We start from the raw sequence: 17,570 nt of genomic DNA, 5'->3' as shown, positions 1-17,570 counted from the left end.
TTTATTCATCGGTCAACTTCAGAAGTCAACAGGAGTTTTGTTAAAATAGATCGTTAAATAGAGGTTTCGCCTATATTTATTTAAATATATATTAAAACCTATATATTAAAACCAAGACATTAGTTTCGGTGTATCAAAGAACCATACACTAGAGGTTTCAAGCCAATATCTGCAAAAATGTTGAATTTCATATTATTTGCCAGAAGAAAAATCCCGAAGGCGTATTAGTTTGTTTTTTGTTTGTTTGTTTTTTTCCCAGGGGTAATCGTATCGAAATAACGGTTCTAAGACATCGGGAGTGGGCACATTTTAACGGAAATTAAAATTCCTGGTGTCCCTTCTATTTGACCAAAAAGATCGAAGAGATACTAGCCCCCCTCCCACGTCTATTTTCCTCCAAAAATTGTTCGATCAAAAGTTCGAGATAGGCATTTTATTGAGCATAGTTGAAAGATTCCAAAACTACACCTTTAGATTTAACATGACCCACGCAGTCCCTGAGAAAGGGTCTGGGGATGAAAATATAGAACGTATGCCAAGGGTGATTTTGGATAATGTACGACCTATGAAAACCAAATTTATAGCCACAAAAACAAATAATAGGTGACAGAACACACTGGACTTGTATAACTTGGGCTACATATTTGCATATTAGGGGGTAGGGGTAGGTTTGAGTTACTTTACTCCCACAGCTCCTTAACGTGCAAATTTACAGCCCAAATTAAATTATTAGGTAACTAAGCATTATATTTTAATCATATTTTTGCATATTTCATTAGGATTGAGATAACTTTACTTCTTGGGTGTGTTCTGTATAATTAATAAGTACCTCTTTTTAAAGAAGCAGAAGACCGACGCTTATCGAAATTTGTGAAGAGTGGAACACATTTTTTCCATGAAAATATGAAAATGCCATTTTCGAAATTGTCGCTTGTGTCCCAGTACTAGCTTTCTACTACTAGCTGAAATAGAGTAAAAAGAAAAACAGTTTCTATATTTCTTGGAAAAAACTGGGGGTTTCAAGCGAAAAGAAAAAAAAAATAAAATGAAAAAAACTAATATGTCGTTTTTATCACAGAAAACCAATTTTCAGTGATCGGAGTATAAGCCAAGAGTACGAATTCGGGAAAATACTGGGGAAAAGCCCCGATTTTGTTCCGTTCTCTGCATAAATATGCAAAAAGGCATTCAAATTTCAAGGATAATTTTTGCTTGAGCAAAAACAAAACATCAATCTAAAGGTATTTTTACGCATCAAGGGGGTTATTTTACCCCCTTCATGTATGTGCACCTGTAAAGAAAATGGTAGAGAAACAAATTGATTATTAATTATAATGATAAAGAATATTATAATTCTAGTAATTTCTAGTCAATAATCTAGTGATTTATCTGCTGAATTAGTGATTTTTTCGATAATCTAATGATTTCTTTTTCACCAGGTGCCACCCGTAACTAAACAGGCACATCGGGACTTCAAAATATTTTTTAAATTCCGGAAAATGCGTTTTTGTTCTTTAACTTTACTGCTAAGATAAATGTTAACAGAGATTATTATTATTCCTGAATAAGTTTTGAATATGAGTGGAAAATCTTTTTCACTGGAAAGTTTTTTTCTAAAACCTTCTAAAAATTTTTCTAAAAATTTTTCTCAAAATTTTCAAAGTAACCTTTTTTAATTAGTCTAATTAACATCTCACAAGAAGAGCCCTGTAAAATTTAAAATTAGGTTAACAGATTATTTTTTATGTTTATTACCAGAATAAAAAGAAAATTATATAAAATGAAATGAAATGAACCTTGACTATTTCTTCAACAGACTGGTGATTCATGCATCCAGTTCTAATTCATGGATTTTTATTTCAACTTATTGACAGGATTAGGAGGGCCGGCATTTAAAAAGGATATTCTAGAATCCGGCAAAAGATCTTTGCCAATGACTTGCACGACACAAAAAGTCCCATTTTTGGTGCCGTAAAGTACATGATGGTGGTTCTGTCAAGAAAAAGTTATACTAAGCTTGTATATATAAATATTAAGTTTTAAGTGAGCTCTTATAATGCTTTCGACAATTTTTTGTCGTTTAGAGGCCTGTACAGATCACCCATTTCAAGAAAAATACACCAATACGAGGATTCGAACTTCGGCCACAACGGCATAAACATGAGTATCTATCTACTGGTCTATAACGCACTCTTTAAAATGTTTGTCTTATGTTTTTTTAGTGTTCTCAATATGTGCTAAATATTTATCAAAACAAGATAAAATTTAAAGTTCTATGCTCTTTTAAACACATATCTACAAGAAGCACGTTGATAGGATCAAGAGCTTGGAATTGAGCTTTTAAACATCTCTCTCCGACGTTGCAGTGGCCTGTTTGCTTTATGAAAGTGCTTGCTCCAATAACTTGGAATAGGTACGCTCAGCCTTAATACGTTTTACATATTTGGAATCAACATAAAAAGTACGTTCATGGATTAATACATTCATTTCAAATGTGTTTGACATGTTTTGTTGCTAGTGACAATGCAACAGTCAATATTTAATTAAAACTTTTTCCCTATAAAATTTAGTTCATATACAACTCGCTAAAATGTATTACAATTACAGAGTAAGAGTAAGAACGGATCATCAATGGGTAAAGAATAAAGAAACTGAAGAATATCAGGTCTTCACCAAAAATGGTTACCAACTTATCAACCATTTGGTGAGATGTCTCTCCTGACATATTTCAACAGCTGTTTAATAAAGAAAAGTTATATTAAAAAGTGTTTAACTTTAGTTAGAAACAGTGTAGCATTATCCGACTTGACGCAGAAAATATGATCAATAGAATAAAATCTTGGCAAAAATTATAGCATTAAAAATGACGGTAGCTCTGGACTGAATAGTTAAATAGAGGCATGAAATATATATTAATAAAATTAGGCCTAGAGCCAAACTACAACGTAGCCAACGGTCTGTAAATTACAATCTAGTATCTAAATAGATCAAAAGCAATGCCAATCTGTGCACAGGTCTTAAGACAAAAAAAGGGATCAAACAAGAAAAAAAAATTCAAAAGGAAGCAGAAAACTGGTCGACGATGCCACCCCATCGTGACTATAATTCAAATCAAACTAATGCTAAGCCTATTATTCATAAGTCTTCATATTCCGACATATAATTCTTCAAAGAACGATTCTTCAAACTGCAGATTATTTCAGCCAAATTAAATTTATTGTATATGGGGGTCAGCTGGAACCGGAGAGAAAATTTACTCCATTTCTATTTAACTTTTCTGATTAGCATAACGAGTCTTCTATTTTTTTTATTATTTTTTTTATGTATGTTTATGCAACGTTAGATGGTGATGATTGTTCTTTTCTTTGTATTGGAGACCAACTTCAGTCTTTTCCCCACTTAGTTCCCCATGTTCTTTAACCTTGGGGTGAATCACCGGTACTTTTATTGTTGTTTATTTAGAACTGCTGACATCTGATCTACAAATGAAATAGAAAAAAGGTGAATTTTTAAGAAGATAGTGAAGATGCAGCATTTTTCTGTCTTCAGCAGAAAGGGCTAAATCAAAATCTGCTTAAAGCTAAAAGGAGCGGAATAAAACAGAAGGGATTAAAATATCTTTATCATCGCTTCAGAGAATATATCTAGCTTAATACCTTTCGTCTGAAAAAAAAATACAACAAAAAATCTTCCGTGAAAAGTTCTTCAAGGAAAAGCAGAGAGCTATATTAAAACCTAAAATAAGCACATATTTAGACATATAATAAATCAAATTTAAATGAACAGAAAAATAAATTGAATTAATTAATGGAAGCTAAAATGAACCAAAATTAAACTGAATAGTCACTTCAAGCTGAGAAATTGTATATACTACTGTATGTAAGTAAGTAAGAAGTAAAAGTAACTAATTAAGTAATACGGCACTAGACCCTAAAGGTCCAAACCGGCGGTGCTGATATCCGTTCCATGGCACCTATGCTCCTATGCTTTCACACACCCTTCCTGTTTCCACTACTGTATAAGACTCCTACTACTGTATGGAGTCTAAAGAACGTTCAGGAGGAACGGCTTTCGTCCAAGGCTAAGAAAAGTCAGGCCATCAATGAATTTGATACAATTCTGAATTTATCCTAAAGCATTATTAAAGATGATAGGAAAGGCTAAGGAACCCAATCTAGTCACAGAGGGCCCAATTTCTCATAAAGAAGAAATTAAACGCATTCTCGTTAGGAGTTAGAACGTTGCTCTCTTATTGATAAAGGCCTAAAAACATTCCCAGCAGAAAATTGAGCCATGATCAGTTCCTTTGATTCATGAGAACTGCTAGAAGGCCAAGATTTTCCAATTTTGATGATCTTTAAGTAATGATTATTTTTAATGAAATGGAAAAAACAGGAACAAATAAACGGCCAAATGGGGATAAGCTCATTGAATAAACAGTGAAAAAGAAATACAAAAGTCTGATATTTCAATCACATATACCGCGATCGTCATCAGCGGATATACTAAGTATACCGGCCGGTGACGACCGCTGGTGGTAATCATTATTTTTAATTAAATGGAAAAAACAGGAACAAATAAACTTCCAAATGGGTATAAGCTCATTGAACAAACAGTGAAAAACAAATACAAAAGTCTGATATTTCAATCACATATACAGCGATCGTCATCAGCGGATATACTAAGTATACCGGCTGGTGACGACCGCTGGTGGTAATCATTATTTTTAATTAAATGGAAAAAACAGGAACAAATAAACTTCCAAATGGGTATAAGCTCATTGAACAAACAGTGAAAAACAAATACAAAAGTCTGATATTTCAATCACATATACAGCGATCGTCATCAGCGGATATACTCAGTATACCGGCTGGTGACGACCGCTGTATTTGTGGTGAAAATATAAGACTTTTGTATTTGTTATCACTGTCTAATAAATGGGCTTATTCCCATTCAAACGCTTATAATTTCCTCGTAGATGACAGTGTAGTCTGGGAAGAAATACCTAATTCAAGGTATTAAGTAGAATTTTTTTTAGAGAAACAGGAAACTATACGATCCTTCATTATCTTATAATAAACACTTGCTTTTTGCCAATAAGCCCATTATCACAACCGTTGATATATACCTTGTATATTTTTCGTAGAGAATTCAATGATTTTTAATTAATATGCAATTCACAATGTTCTGTAAAAATACAGCATTGGATTTCCATACTAACCTTTAATGTTTCCTTGACTAATTAGAATATTTTCATAAAATTAAATAAATTTGGTTTTGACAATTATTCCAATAGGATTTCTCTGATAATCTTTTTCTGTATCCATTGATAAATTCTACATATATTTTACTGTTCTAATTGGAAACTAAATCGTTTTTAGTTAATTTAGCAAATGGCTCCCAAAAAGTATTTTATTTAAAAAAATTCCAAATTTGATTTCTGGATTATCTCAAAATTTTCAAAGTAACCTTTTTTAATTAGTCTAATTTACATTTCACGAGAAGAGCCCTGTAAAATTTAAAATTAGGTTAACAGATTATTTTTTATGTTTATTACCAGAGTAAAAAGAAAAAATATATAAAATGAAATGAAATGAATTTTGACTATTTCTTCAACAGACTTTTTTCAATAAGCCCATTACTGTATCCAGTGGTAAATTCTCTGTACGTTCATACTGAATAATTTTCATAGACTAATCAGTGATATTTAATTAATATACCAAACAATTCACAAAAAGTACTCTGTTGAAATCCTGTATTACATTTCTAAATCAGTCTTCATTGTTATAGCTTTTCAGACTAATTAGACTATTTTCAGAAAATAGAAAGAAAGGAGTTTCTAATATTCCTTTAAAGTTTAAAGGAGCCTGATTATAGAATCGAGAGATCTTCTCCCTTCACTAGACTGTGAAATTGGTGATTCTGAATGACTCTTCGTCGCGGAAAGAGCTTTCCTTAACCATGCTTATCATAAAATCTCCCTCTTTAGTAAGCTAATTGTTTAAATTGTCCAGCCTCCCTAGAAAAAGATATTTTGATGCTACAAAAAAGAGGCATAGGTATAGAATCGTTTTGGTGAATATTCCATAAGAGGTTAGGACCAAAAATAAAGTTATAAATTATGCTTGAAGATTATTATCTTTGACGAAAATATATTCTTTTTGGCTTCCTTGTGGGAGATAGCTGAACTAAAATCTTCGAAACAGATGGGTGGGATAAGCAGTGCTTACTAGTGTTGCAAGCTCAGTGGGGCACTCGGCAAACAGGAGTGTGATGTGATATGGGGCAGGGGGTAGCTTCCCCACTCCAGAGTCAAGTTCCCCAAACATCGGTTTGGCCCTCTCCTATCTGAATTTTAGTTTCCGCAAAAAAATAAAATCTTGTCAAAATTAAGATACAGTTACATAATTCAAGCATCCAGAGAAACAGGTCAGTTTTTATTTGCCTTTATGATAATTAAATAAAAAAAACTAATTTTTTTAGCTGAAAGTAAGGAGCGACATTAAAACTTAAAACGAACATAAATTACTCCGTATATGAAATGGGTTGTCCCCTCTGCAATCCCTCGCTCTTTACGCTAAAGCTTTTAATTGTTTTAAAAAGTAGAATTGTGGCAAAGAGTCAAACTTTAGCGTAAAGAGCGAGGGATTGCAGAGGGGACAACCCATTTCATATACGGAGTAATTTATGTTCGTTTTAAGTTTTAATGTCGCTCCTTACTTTCAGCTAAAAAAATTAGCTTTTTTTTATTTAATTTCTGAACGTTTTTGAATTAATGCATGTTTGGTTTTGGCTCTCCGCACATAAATTATTAAAATGAAATTTGTATATTAATTCTTTTTTTGGCTAAATGGCTTTCTCTTAGTTTTGATCAGACGATTTTGAGAAATAAGGGGTGGAGAAGGAGGTCTAGTTGCCCTCCAATTTTTCAGTTACTTAAAAAATGACTTACAAAAATGACACCATCAGATTCAGCGTATCAGAGAACCCTACTGTAGAAGTTTCAAGCTCCTATCTACAAAAATGTGGAATTTTGTATTTTTTGCCAGGAGACAAATCACGGGTGCGTGTTTATTTGTTTGTTTGTGTTTTTTTTTTCCCAGGGGTCATCGTATCGACCAAGTGGTCCTAGAATGTCGCAAGAGGGCTCATTCTAACGGAAATGAAAAGTTCTAGTGCCCTTTTTAAGTGACCAAAAAAATTTGAGGGCATCTAGGCCTCTCCCACGCCTATTTTTTCCCAAAGACAACGGATCAAAATTTTGAGATATCCATTTTGTTCAACATAGTCGAAAACCATTAGAACTATGTCTTTGGGGATGACTTACTCCCCCAAAATCCCTGGGGGAGAGGCTGCAAGTTACAACCTTTGACCAGTGTTTACATATAGTAATGGTTATTGGGAAGTGTACAGACGTTTTCAGGGGGATTTTATTTTGTTTGGGGGTGGGGCTGAGGAGAGGGGGCTATGTTGGAGGATCTTTCCTTGGAGGAATCTGTCATGGGGGAAGAAAAATTCAATGAAAAGGGCGCAGGGTTCTCTAGCATTACTATAAAAAAAAACAATGAAAAATAAACATGAAAACGTTTTTTTCAAATGAAAGGAAGAAGTAGCATTGAAACTTAAAACGAACAGAGATTATTACGCATATGAGGGGTTCTAAAAATACTTTAGCATAAAGAGCGAGGTATTTAGGAGGAGATAAATACCTTGCTCTTTATGCTAAAGTATTTTTAGTAATTTCAACTATTTATTCTACGGCCTTTCTGATTCAGGGGTCATTCTTAAGGAATTGGGACAAAACTTACGATTTAGTGTAAAGAGCGAGGTATTAACGAGGGTACAAACCCCCTCGTATACATAATAAAAATATAAGGTTATGAAAGTTTGTTACGTAAGTGAATTCTTAAGTTACGTATATTTTTTACTAATAGAAACGTTCGTTAAAAATTAAAAGTTCTAGTTGCCTTTTTAAGTAACTGAAAAATTGGAGGGCAACTAGGCCTCCTTCTTCACCCCTTATTTCTCAAAATCTTCTGATCAAAACTAAGAGAAAGCCATTTAGCCAAAAAAAGAATTAATATACAAATTTCATTTTAATAATTTATGTGCGGAGAGCCAAAACCAAACATGCATTAATTCAAAAACGTTCAGAAATTAAATAAAAAAAAGCTAATTTTTTTAGCTGAAAGTAAGGAGCGACATTAAAACTTAAAACGAACAGAAATTACTCCGTATATGAAATGGGTTGTCCCTTCCGCAATCCCTCGCTCTTTACGCTACAATTTGACTCTTTGCCACAATTCTACTTATTAAAACAATTAAAAGCTTTAGCGTAAAGAGCGAGAGATTGCAGAGGGGACAACCCATTTTAAATATATAAGTTTCATCAAGTTTAGTTTTACCCATCAAAACTTACGAGGCTGAGAAAATTTGCCTTATTTAGGAAAATAGGGGGAAACACCCCCTAAAAGTCAAAGGATCGTAACGAAAATGACATCGTCAGATTCAGCGTATCAAAGAACCCTACTTGTAGAAGTTTCAAGCTCCTATCTACAAAAATGTGGAATTTTGTATTTTTGTATTTTTCACGGGTGCGTGTTTATTTGTTTGTTTGTTTTTTTCCCAGGGGTCATCGTATCGACCAAGTGGTCCTAGAATGTCACAAGAGGGCTCATTCTAACGGAAATGAAAAGTTCTAGTGCCCTTTTTAAGTGACCAAAAAAATTGGAGGGCATCTAGGCCCCCTCCCACGCCTATTTTTTCCCAAAGTCAACGGATCAAAATTTTGAGATATCCATTTTGTTCAACATAGTCAAAAACCATTAGAACTATGTCTTTGGGGATGACTTACTCCTCCACAATCCCTGGGGGAGGGGCTGCAATTTACAAACTTTGACCAGTGTTTACATATAGTAATGGTTATTGGGAAGTGTACAGACGTTTTCAGGGGGATTTTATTTTGTTTGGGGGTGGGGCTGAGGAGAGGGGGCTATGTTGGAGGATCTTTCCTTGGAGGAATCTGTCATGGGGGAAGAAAAATTCAATGAAAGGGGCGCAGGATTCTCTAGCATCACTATAAAAAAAACAATGAAAAATAAACATGAAAACGTTTTTTCAAATGAAAGGAGGGATTAGCATTGAAACTTAAAACGAACAGAGATTATTACGCATATGAGGGGTTCTAAAAATACTTTAGCATAAAGAGCGAGGTATTTAGGAGGAGATAAATACCTTGCTCTTTATGCTAAAGTATTTTTAGTAATTTCAACTATTTATTCTACGGCCTTTCTGATTCAGGGGTCATTCTTAAAGAATTGGGACAAAACTTACGATTTAGTGTAAAGAGCGAGGTATTAACGAGGGTACAAACCCCCTCGTATACATAATAAAAATATAAGGTTATGAAAGTTTGTTACGTAAGTGAATTCTTAAGTTACGTATATTTTTTACTAATAGAAACGTTCGTTAAAAATTAAAAGTTCTAGTTGCCTTTTTAAGTAACTGAAAAATTGGAGGGCAACTAGGCCTCCTTCTCCACCCCTTATTTCTCAAAATCGTCTGATGAAAACTAAGAGAAAGCCATTTAGCCAAAAAAAGAATTAATATACAAATTTCATTTTAATAATTTATGTGAGGAGAGCCAAAACCAAACATGCATTAATTCAAAAACGTTCAGAAATTAAATTAAAAAAAAAACTAATTTTTTTTAGCTGAAAGTAAGGAGCGACATTAAAACTTAAAACGAACAGAAATTACTCCGTATATGAAATGGGTTGTCCCCTCCGCAATCCCTCGCTCTTTACGCTACAATTTGACTCTTTGCCACAATTCTACTTATTAAAACAATTAAAAGCTTTAGCGTAAAGAGCGAGGGATTGCGGAGGGGACAACCCATTTCATATACGGAGTAATTTCTGTTCGTTTTAAGTTTTAATGTCGCTCCTTACTTTCAGCTAAAAAAATTAGTTTTTTTTTATTTAATTGTAGACAGGAGTTTGAGACTTCTACAATAGGATTCTCTGATACCCTGAATCTGACGGTATGATTTTCGAATTGATGGTAAACTTTTGCAATTTCGTTCTCTGATACGCTGAATGCGATGATGTGATATTCGTTAAGATTCTATGACTTTTAGCGGGTGTTTCCCCCTATTTTCTAAAATAAGGCAAATTTTCTCAGGCTCGTAACTTTTAATGGGTAAGAATAAACTTGGTGAAACTCATATATTTAAAATCAGCATTAAAAAGCGATTGTTTTGATGTAGCTATTGGTATCAAAATTCCGTTTTTTAGAGTTTTGGTTACAATTGAGCTGGGTCGCTCCTTACTACAGTTTGTTACTACGAACTGTTTGATTAGTACTAAACAAAATATTTGCCAGTAAGTTGTAGTTCAAAATTCTCTTCATTATATTTTATTGGACACTTTATGTTTATATTCTCAATCCAAGTTTTAAAAATAAAAGAAAACACTTTATCTATTCCTCAATATGAAGAACGAATGCCTGATCTGTCACATAGTTTAATTTACGAACGGGTGATCAGACCTTAACGAAATTTGATATTTAGAAGGATCCCGTGTCTCAAAGCTCTTAATTTAAATCCTGACCGGATCCGGTGACATTGGGGGGGGGGAGTTGGAGGGAGAATTTGGAAATCTTGGAAAACGTTTAGAGTGTAGAAATCGCAATGAAACTTGGTGAGAAGAATAAGTACATGTCCTTGATAAGTTATTGACATAACCAGACCGGATCCACTCTCTTTGGGGGAGTTTGGGGGGATTTACTAGTTTGGGCACTTCCAGACAAGCTAGGATGATGAAAGTTGACAGGCATATCAGGGACCAGACTAGATTAAATGAGAAATAGTCTCTTCCCCGGTTCGGGGAACTCTTTAATCTAGGGGTGAATCACTGGGACTTTTAATTATTTTCTATAGACGTAAATTTTTTACGTAAATTTTTGCGTGGATATTTAAACAAAATTACTTAAAATACTTGCTGGCATTTATATTATTCTATTCAACAATTCACTTTTTGGGTATAAATAATTCTGATCTCATATCTTCCCTTGAGGTCTGATGCAACTAGAGTAAAATACTATCAATTACAATATTTATGTTCGTATCACTTAAAATTTGACAATTCAAAAATATTAGAATACCAAGAACACCAGAATAAAACATTTTCAGGAAAAAGGCACTGTGGACGCACCAACTAGATTTAAACATAAAGATTAACCCCTGTAAAAAGGGCTTCTAATGGGTAGAGAACACCTTTTAGTAAGTGAAAGGCAAGTTTTCTTTTGACATGGATCTGTTTTGCCAGTGTATGGTGACTTGAAGCGTGTGCAGTTTAGCCAGTTAAGAAGTGTAAAATTAATATCAGTTTTATTTTGATTCTTTTTTAGCGTTGTCGTCCCTAAGAGGAGGGAGGTATTTTGAAGAAGTGTACCTGAAAAATAGAACTCAGAACAGGGTTGCCTGCTTGCACACTTTTTGTGTCAAATGCACTTTTTTTTCGTTGCATTCTTTCACGCCACGGACAGGATTTGTACTGTTTTTACTCATTTTTACTCTTGGGAATCTTTTGTGAAACGATGATAGAAAAAGCCTGCACACGCGAAAGTTCTTTGACTCTTTTTTGGCGTCTGCAGCTGGCAACCCTGACTCAGAGCAGAGTCGTCACTGAGAAGAATTTTTTATCGTAAAAAAAAATAAAACAGGTTGGCACACAGGAAAAGGGATGAGTGAACTTTGTATTTTGTTAAAATCAGTACAAATTTGAGTACCAAGACTTCATAAAGATATGATTCACATAATAATTTCGGCTGTGTGAAAATTTTGCCCCGAAGAGGTCCAAGTTATTATGGGCTAGAGAACTTTTAGAATACAGTAAGGAATAAGTTTTCTCAGTAACCCCCACCCCCTAGAGAGAATCTTGGCTTTAAAATTCCCCTACCCCTTCATAGACAACTTGAAATGATTAGTGTACATACCTACATGTTGAAATGAGGTATAAATCTAAGTTGAAATCAGGTTTCTAACGAAGGTGCTCAAGAAGAGCAAATAGCATGGATAGATGACGTCTAATGTTAAAAATAGTTTTGTTTGATTCTTTTTAGTGTTTTCGTCAATGAAAGAGGCGGGGATTGTATTCTAGGAAGAAAAAAATATTTCAAGGGGTCCGCACGCACCAGTTTGAACGACATTTTCTTAGACCTAAGCGTCATGCAGGGTATAAGGTGTTAGCAAAGTCATTTTATTTCACAGCTAACATTTATTTAATCCATAAACTTCATATAAGAGACATACCATCTCCATGATGGAAACCTTTTTATAGTCCGGTTTTTCAAAATGACAGATACTGAACAAAAGAGACAAACTTCATTCGACGGGCTTTTTATTGTCATGTCCAGAGTCCTTAGAGGTTTATTATGAACCAAGCTAACTACTGTAATAACAAAATTTTTACTTCTTTTCATTGGCCATAGGATATTTAGTGGTTGCTATAGGGGCTTTCAGTTAATTCTTGCTTTACTGGCTTCTTTCAAGTAAATTTGGAATTATGTATATTTTTCTCCTTGGTTATTTTAAAATGTTCGTTAAGAAAAAGCAGAGCTTTAAATCCTAGTAAAATCATCAGAATTGTATTCTTAAATGTATTTCAAATTTGTTGCTTCAGTTAAGACATGTAGGTATGTCTTATGTGATGAATTAAACTGGATGAAATTTGGGTTCAGCAGAAAACCCCAACAAAGCCTTGAAATAAAGTTATATTGAAGATAAACAAGTAAGAGCTTCCTTACTATAGTTGTTAATTCACATATTTGTTGTTGTACTATAGTTGTGACTATGGTTGCTATAGTTGTTAATTCTATACTATTAGTAATAGATTATTTCTATACTATTAATTCTATACTATAGTTGTTAATTCACATATTTGTTGTTGTACTATAGTTGTTAATTCACAAAGATAAACTAACTGCATAATAACCCTTCTGAGAAACATTCCATTTGCATCATGTGGCACTTACGATAAGCACACCTCGTTCGTGTTCTATACAACATTATAGACTGGCAACATTGATTCATCGCTACTAATTAAACTTCTTATTCTGTCACTTTTGCGTCTAGTGGTCGTATCTTCGAACTTCTCAGATAATTGCAAAAAACCTTGGGCTAAGCTGTTTTCAAAGGAATGATCAGAAGGGCAATATGTCCAATCAGGATTTGGTAGACGTAAGCAATACAGCCCTGCTAATCCTCCCGTGAGAATAGCTTATTAAACGATTGCCAATAGTTTCAGAGGTTTGAAAGTTTAAGTTACGACATCTAGAAGTGACAGCAATGCTTTATCGTGGATCTTACGAAGTTCATTCTTAATTCTTCCGTTTTTCCAATTTTTGCGCAAAAATGACCAAATAGCGATCATAAAATAATTTTGTCTTATAAATATCAATGGCATAATAGTTATTTGTTAAGTTTTAAATTACAAATAATGACCCCCCCCCCTCTTGGACCCATCTTTGGTACAGTCATACTCGAAAACCAAGCTTCTCTAAGACGTTTCCTTTGGTTGTTTCAAAATTTTGTAACAAATAGGATGGAACAAAAAATATTCGGCACAGTATCTCAAGGAAGAGATTATGCATGTGCATTTGTTTTAAACAATACAAATTTTCGGTTCAACTGTTTAAAAGATAATCGGTTGCTTATTTGACGCACTCATAAATGCTTTCAGAACAACACTATAAAAATTTAGCGAATAGAACAGGAGGTTGAGGCAGTGGTAGCCTTCCACTAATATTTAGAATATTATTTGTTTGTTTTCAGCTTTATTGTCACTTCCATCTAATAGACTAGATTTGATGGTAAAGAATAGCCACCGTAAGAAAAGTTTCCTAAGGGGGAAGGTATGGTATTTATGACTGGAAAGACAAAGTTATTTCTTATGACTTTGTTGTTATTTTTCATTCCTAAAACACTGCGATTGGTTAAAATGTTTCTTCTTCTTTTGTTTCAATTTATTAAGTTTTTAAGACAGTAGCTTATTTCGCCAGAGTTGCCACGTTGAATCTTAGGAGAAACAAATCTAAGTATTTACTTTTGACAATACTATTCGACCGTAAAAACTCAAGCAATGGATTCAAAAAAACGACTATACCTTCAAAGAAAAGGCACACCCGTTTTAGCTGTATAAATCCCTAAGGTTTTCGCTTGTTTTTATTTTAATTTTTATTTCTTACGGTACCAGCTACTACAATAAAACGGCATATGAAGGTCTACCTCAATAAAAATGAATTCCTTATGTTTAGTAATTTTTACCCCTTAACAAATTACAAAAATCAGATCTAGTTTTCATATTGAAACTGTTTAGTCATTTTAATGTTAAGATCCATTTTTATTTATTTCGTCATCAAAATCGCAAAGCAAGGTCATTTGCAAATAACGGTTCTAAGCTAAAAGTTTACGAAGGTTCGTGAAAAAAAATCAATTGGACAAGAAATAAAACACACGATGACACCCAGAAGTACCAACGATCCTATTTAGCTTGCCAGAATTTTACCAAGTTAACCTAGGCCTAATTTTATTAACTGAGATTTGGGGCAGGGTTCTTGACATCAAGCCCAGAAAGGTGTTTTCCCATTGATCGCACTTATTCTAGTTACAAATGAAACATTTGAATCTCTTATTAGTGAATCAAAAAGCTCCTCAACACAGGAAGAACGATCCTTTACTTGAACAGCGTTACCTCTAACTTAAACATGGTGCACAACTGACTTCTGCTTAAGTCTATTTGGAATTGTGCAATCCTCACAAGACCATCCTCCTAATGTATATAAACACAGAGGACATACGTCAAACATTTTCTCATTATTAACACAGAATACTTTGTGTACTAACTAATCAACCTGTGTTTCCGCTTGGCATGGAAGTAGGCGACCCCAAGAAATAAGTAGATTGGAAGTACAAACTGTTTAAAATATAAGTAGAAAATAAGTAGTTTATGTAGACTTTAATACAATAAGATTTTAATTGTAAAATGGGTACAGAAATAAAAAGGGATAAAATCAGATAAAATGCCAAGTATGATAGGACCAAAAAATATTTCAAACGCTTCTAACCATAAAGGCGGAATTCATTTGAAAATAATGCTTCACATTTTGAATCTAAAGGGGAAGCATCTTTTTAGTATTCTGAATCTGTCTTGTTAGATTTAACTTGCTTCAAACACTTTTTAAGCGAATCGTCAAAGACCATGCGACTGTCACCGCTTTTTCGTTTTATTCCGCACTTCATCAGAAGAGCAGTGTAAAGGGTTACAATGGCTACCCGATTGCGCTTTTCAGTCTTGATCAATTTTTAAGAGATTAAAGAGTCTTTCTACTACGACATTTGAAAATTGCAAACAGATGAGAAATTTGACTAATTTAAAAGAGTTTGCGAACTTCTTACGTCCAGATGGTGCTTTTACACTTACGACATATGTCCAGAACAAAACTGGGGCAGCACTTTCACCGTCTATGCCATCTGGGGAATGGGGCAAAGTAAAGCTAATTATCGGCATCTCCTTTCAATGCTTGCTTTGTTCCAAGAAGGATTTCCAAAGGATGTGAAAAAAGGTTGAAGGGTTTTAACTTCTCATGGAAGAGCGAAAGACATATTCACAAGCTTTAAACGTCTTTCTCTGGATTTGTGCTGCTGCTTCTTTGTAGAATTCCCTGGCCATACTCTTGGCTTTTCCACTGCTTTCGGAGAACTGGATATCAGACATCAAATCTGGAAGATGGCTTTGGCGTTCAGACCAAGATACCCCTGGTCAAAATTAAAGTAATTGTATTCGTTGACCATGTCGATATCCTTGATATTTTTTTTGTCTCGGAAAAAAAGTGAACGCGTCACTCTGAAAAAGCGTATTGAATTCGTTGAATATTGAAAGAGCTCATTCAAACTTCATCCGTATATGTTTATAGCGATTTCTTAGCGTCGATAAAACCTAGTTGTTACCACGCGACAGGACTTCGACTGATAGATCCGTTCAGTAAGAATTCAAGGCGTTCCATTGCTCAAGCACGGCTATTAAAAGTTTGTTGAAAAAAAAAAAACCGTCGTGTAGGAGCAAGAACAACCAAATCTCTTTCAGGAATTTGGGTGAATATTTGAAATTTCTTTTCTGCATGTATTCGCTGTGCCTTAAATTTGAAGTTACAGTCCAGCAAAAATGCTCAAGTCTTTTAGACAGCTTTTTCCAGGCATATTGAGCTAACAAACGGGAAAAATTGGGCTCACTACTATAGTCCAAGGATACATGGTTGTGATGAGCGTCAACAAACTATGGTAACAGCCAATCATAGAGTTAGTTGGTTCTGCACGAAAACTTATTCAGTTCCGTAAGTAGACACTTTCCTTTCCCAGTGCTTGCAAATATTGGCTTACTTTGTTAAATACTCCATCTGCAGTATTGTCTGGGCAAAAGAATATATCGAGCATATCAACTTTTGTCTCAAAGCTACCATCAGCAAAAGTGACGCAAATCGCCAGTTGTTTATCAGCAGACACGTCCATGGTTTCATCGACAATTACAGGAAAGCTGTACTGTTCAACATGCCCACTAAGTCTTCCCTGAATTGTGCATTACTGAAGTCTCGATTCCGTGATCTGTATGTTTATATAGAAGAAACGAATAACATTTAATCTGAAAAATATTTACCATACATTACTAGGAAACGACTCTTTTGTCTCCACCGCCAGGTTTCTATTCAAGGCTCTATTCTGGTTCCAAAATTGGAACCAGCGGTCCCATAAAATTCTTTTTTTTTTTTTTTTGGTTTTTTTTTGGTAAATGAGACTACTTTTTCTTACTTTTCTCTTCAAGTTCCTTATAGTTTTCAATGGGTGTTAGGTAAAATGAGAGCTCGGCTTTTCATAAATGTACAAATTTTGACCATAGGCATTTCTATATAACATTTGCTATTATTTTTGGAGGTAATTTCTCATCAACAATTGACTTATAATGCCAAATAAAGTCAATAAAAAAGTTTTTGCATGTAGTCTAAGGCCAAATTTAGCCCCCTCGGTCTCTCCTAATCGCATTAAATATTATTTAAATAATAACTATTTCAACCCTTAAATAATTCTTCAAAATTCGCCAAGGGGGAATCCCGCGCTAGCCACCTGCGTGGAAGGCGATTATCTGGTAAATCTTCCAAAAAATTGGTAAAAGCTGAAGCCCTGACTGAATCTTCAGTCCATCCAGCCTTAGACTTGTCTTTTGAAGACATGAGTGCTTAGCTCTTAGACATGTTTTGGCTGATGTTCTGAAGCGAACTAATTTTTATTCTTAAAAAAAGAAAAAAAGCACAAAAAGGGTCCAAAACTGGACAGCTCTCTAAATCCCTTAATAGTTTTGTTACTGGTAGAATGCTTTAATATGGGGTAGAATTTTGGCAAACTATTTAAAATGGCTGCAACACTGAACTTTTTCGTAAGTGCTGCTGAGAGTCATAAATTCTTTTCAAACATTATATTTAAGAAGAAAATTTTTCAGTAAAAAAAAAAAAAAAAAAAA

The 17,570-nt window shown here is 34.1% G+C and overlaps 1 protein-coding gene across 5 annotated transcripts in view; it reads right to left on the bottom strand.

The window, feature by feature from the left end:
- Positions 1 to 17,570, bottom strand: part of LOC136030000 (uncharacterized) — a 169,334-nt gene that overhangs the window by 125,222 nt on the left and 26,542 nt on the right. The window lies entirely within an intron of this gene.

Source organism: Artemia franciscana, chromosome 8, assembly GCF_032884065.1.
Source record: "Artemia franciscana chromosome 8, ASM3288406v1, whole genome shotgun sequence".
In the NCBI taxonomy this organism is placed as follows: Eukaryota; Metazoa; Arthropoda; class Branchiopoda; order Anostraca; family Artemiidae; genus Artemia; species Artemia franciscana.
The sequence above is the reverse complement of the archived record's forward strand: the minus strand, read 5'-3'. Positions and strand labels throughout refer to the sequence as shown.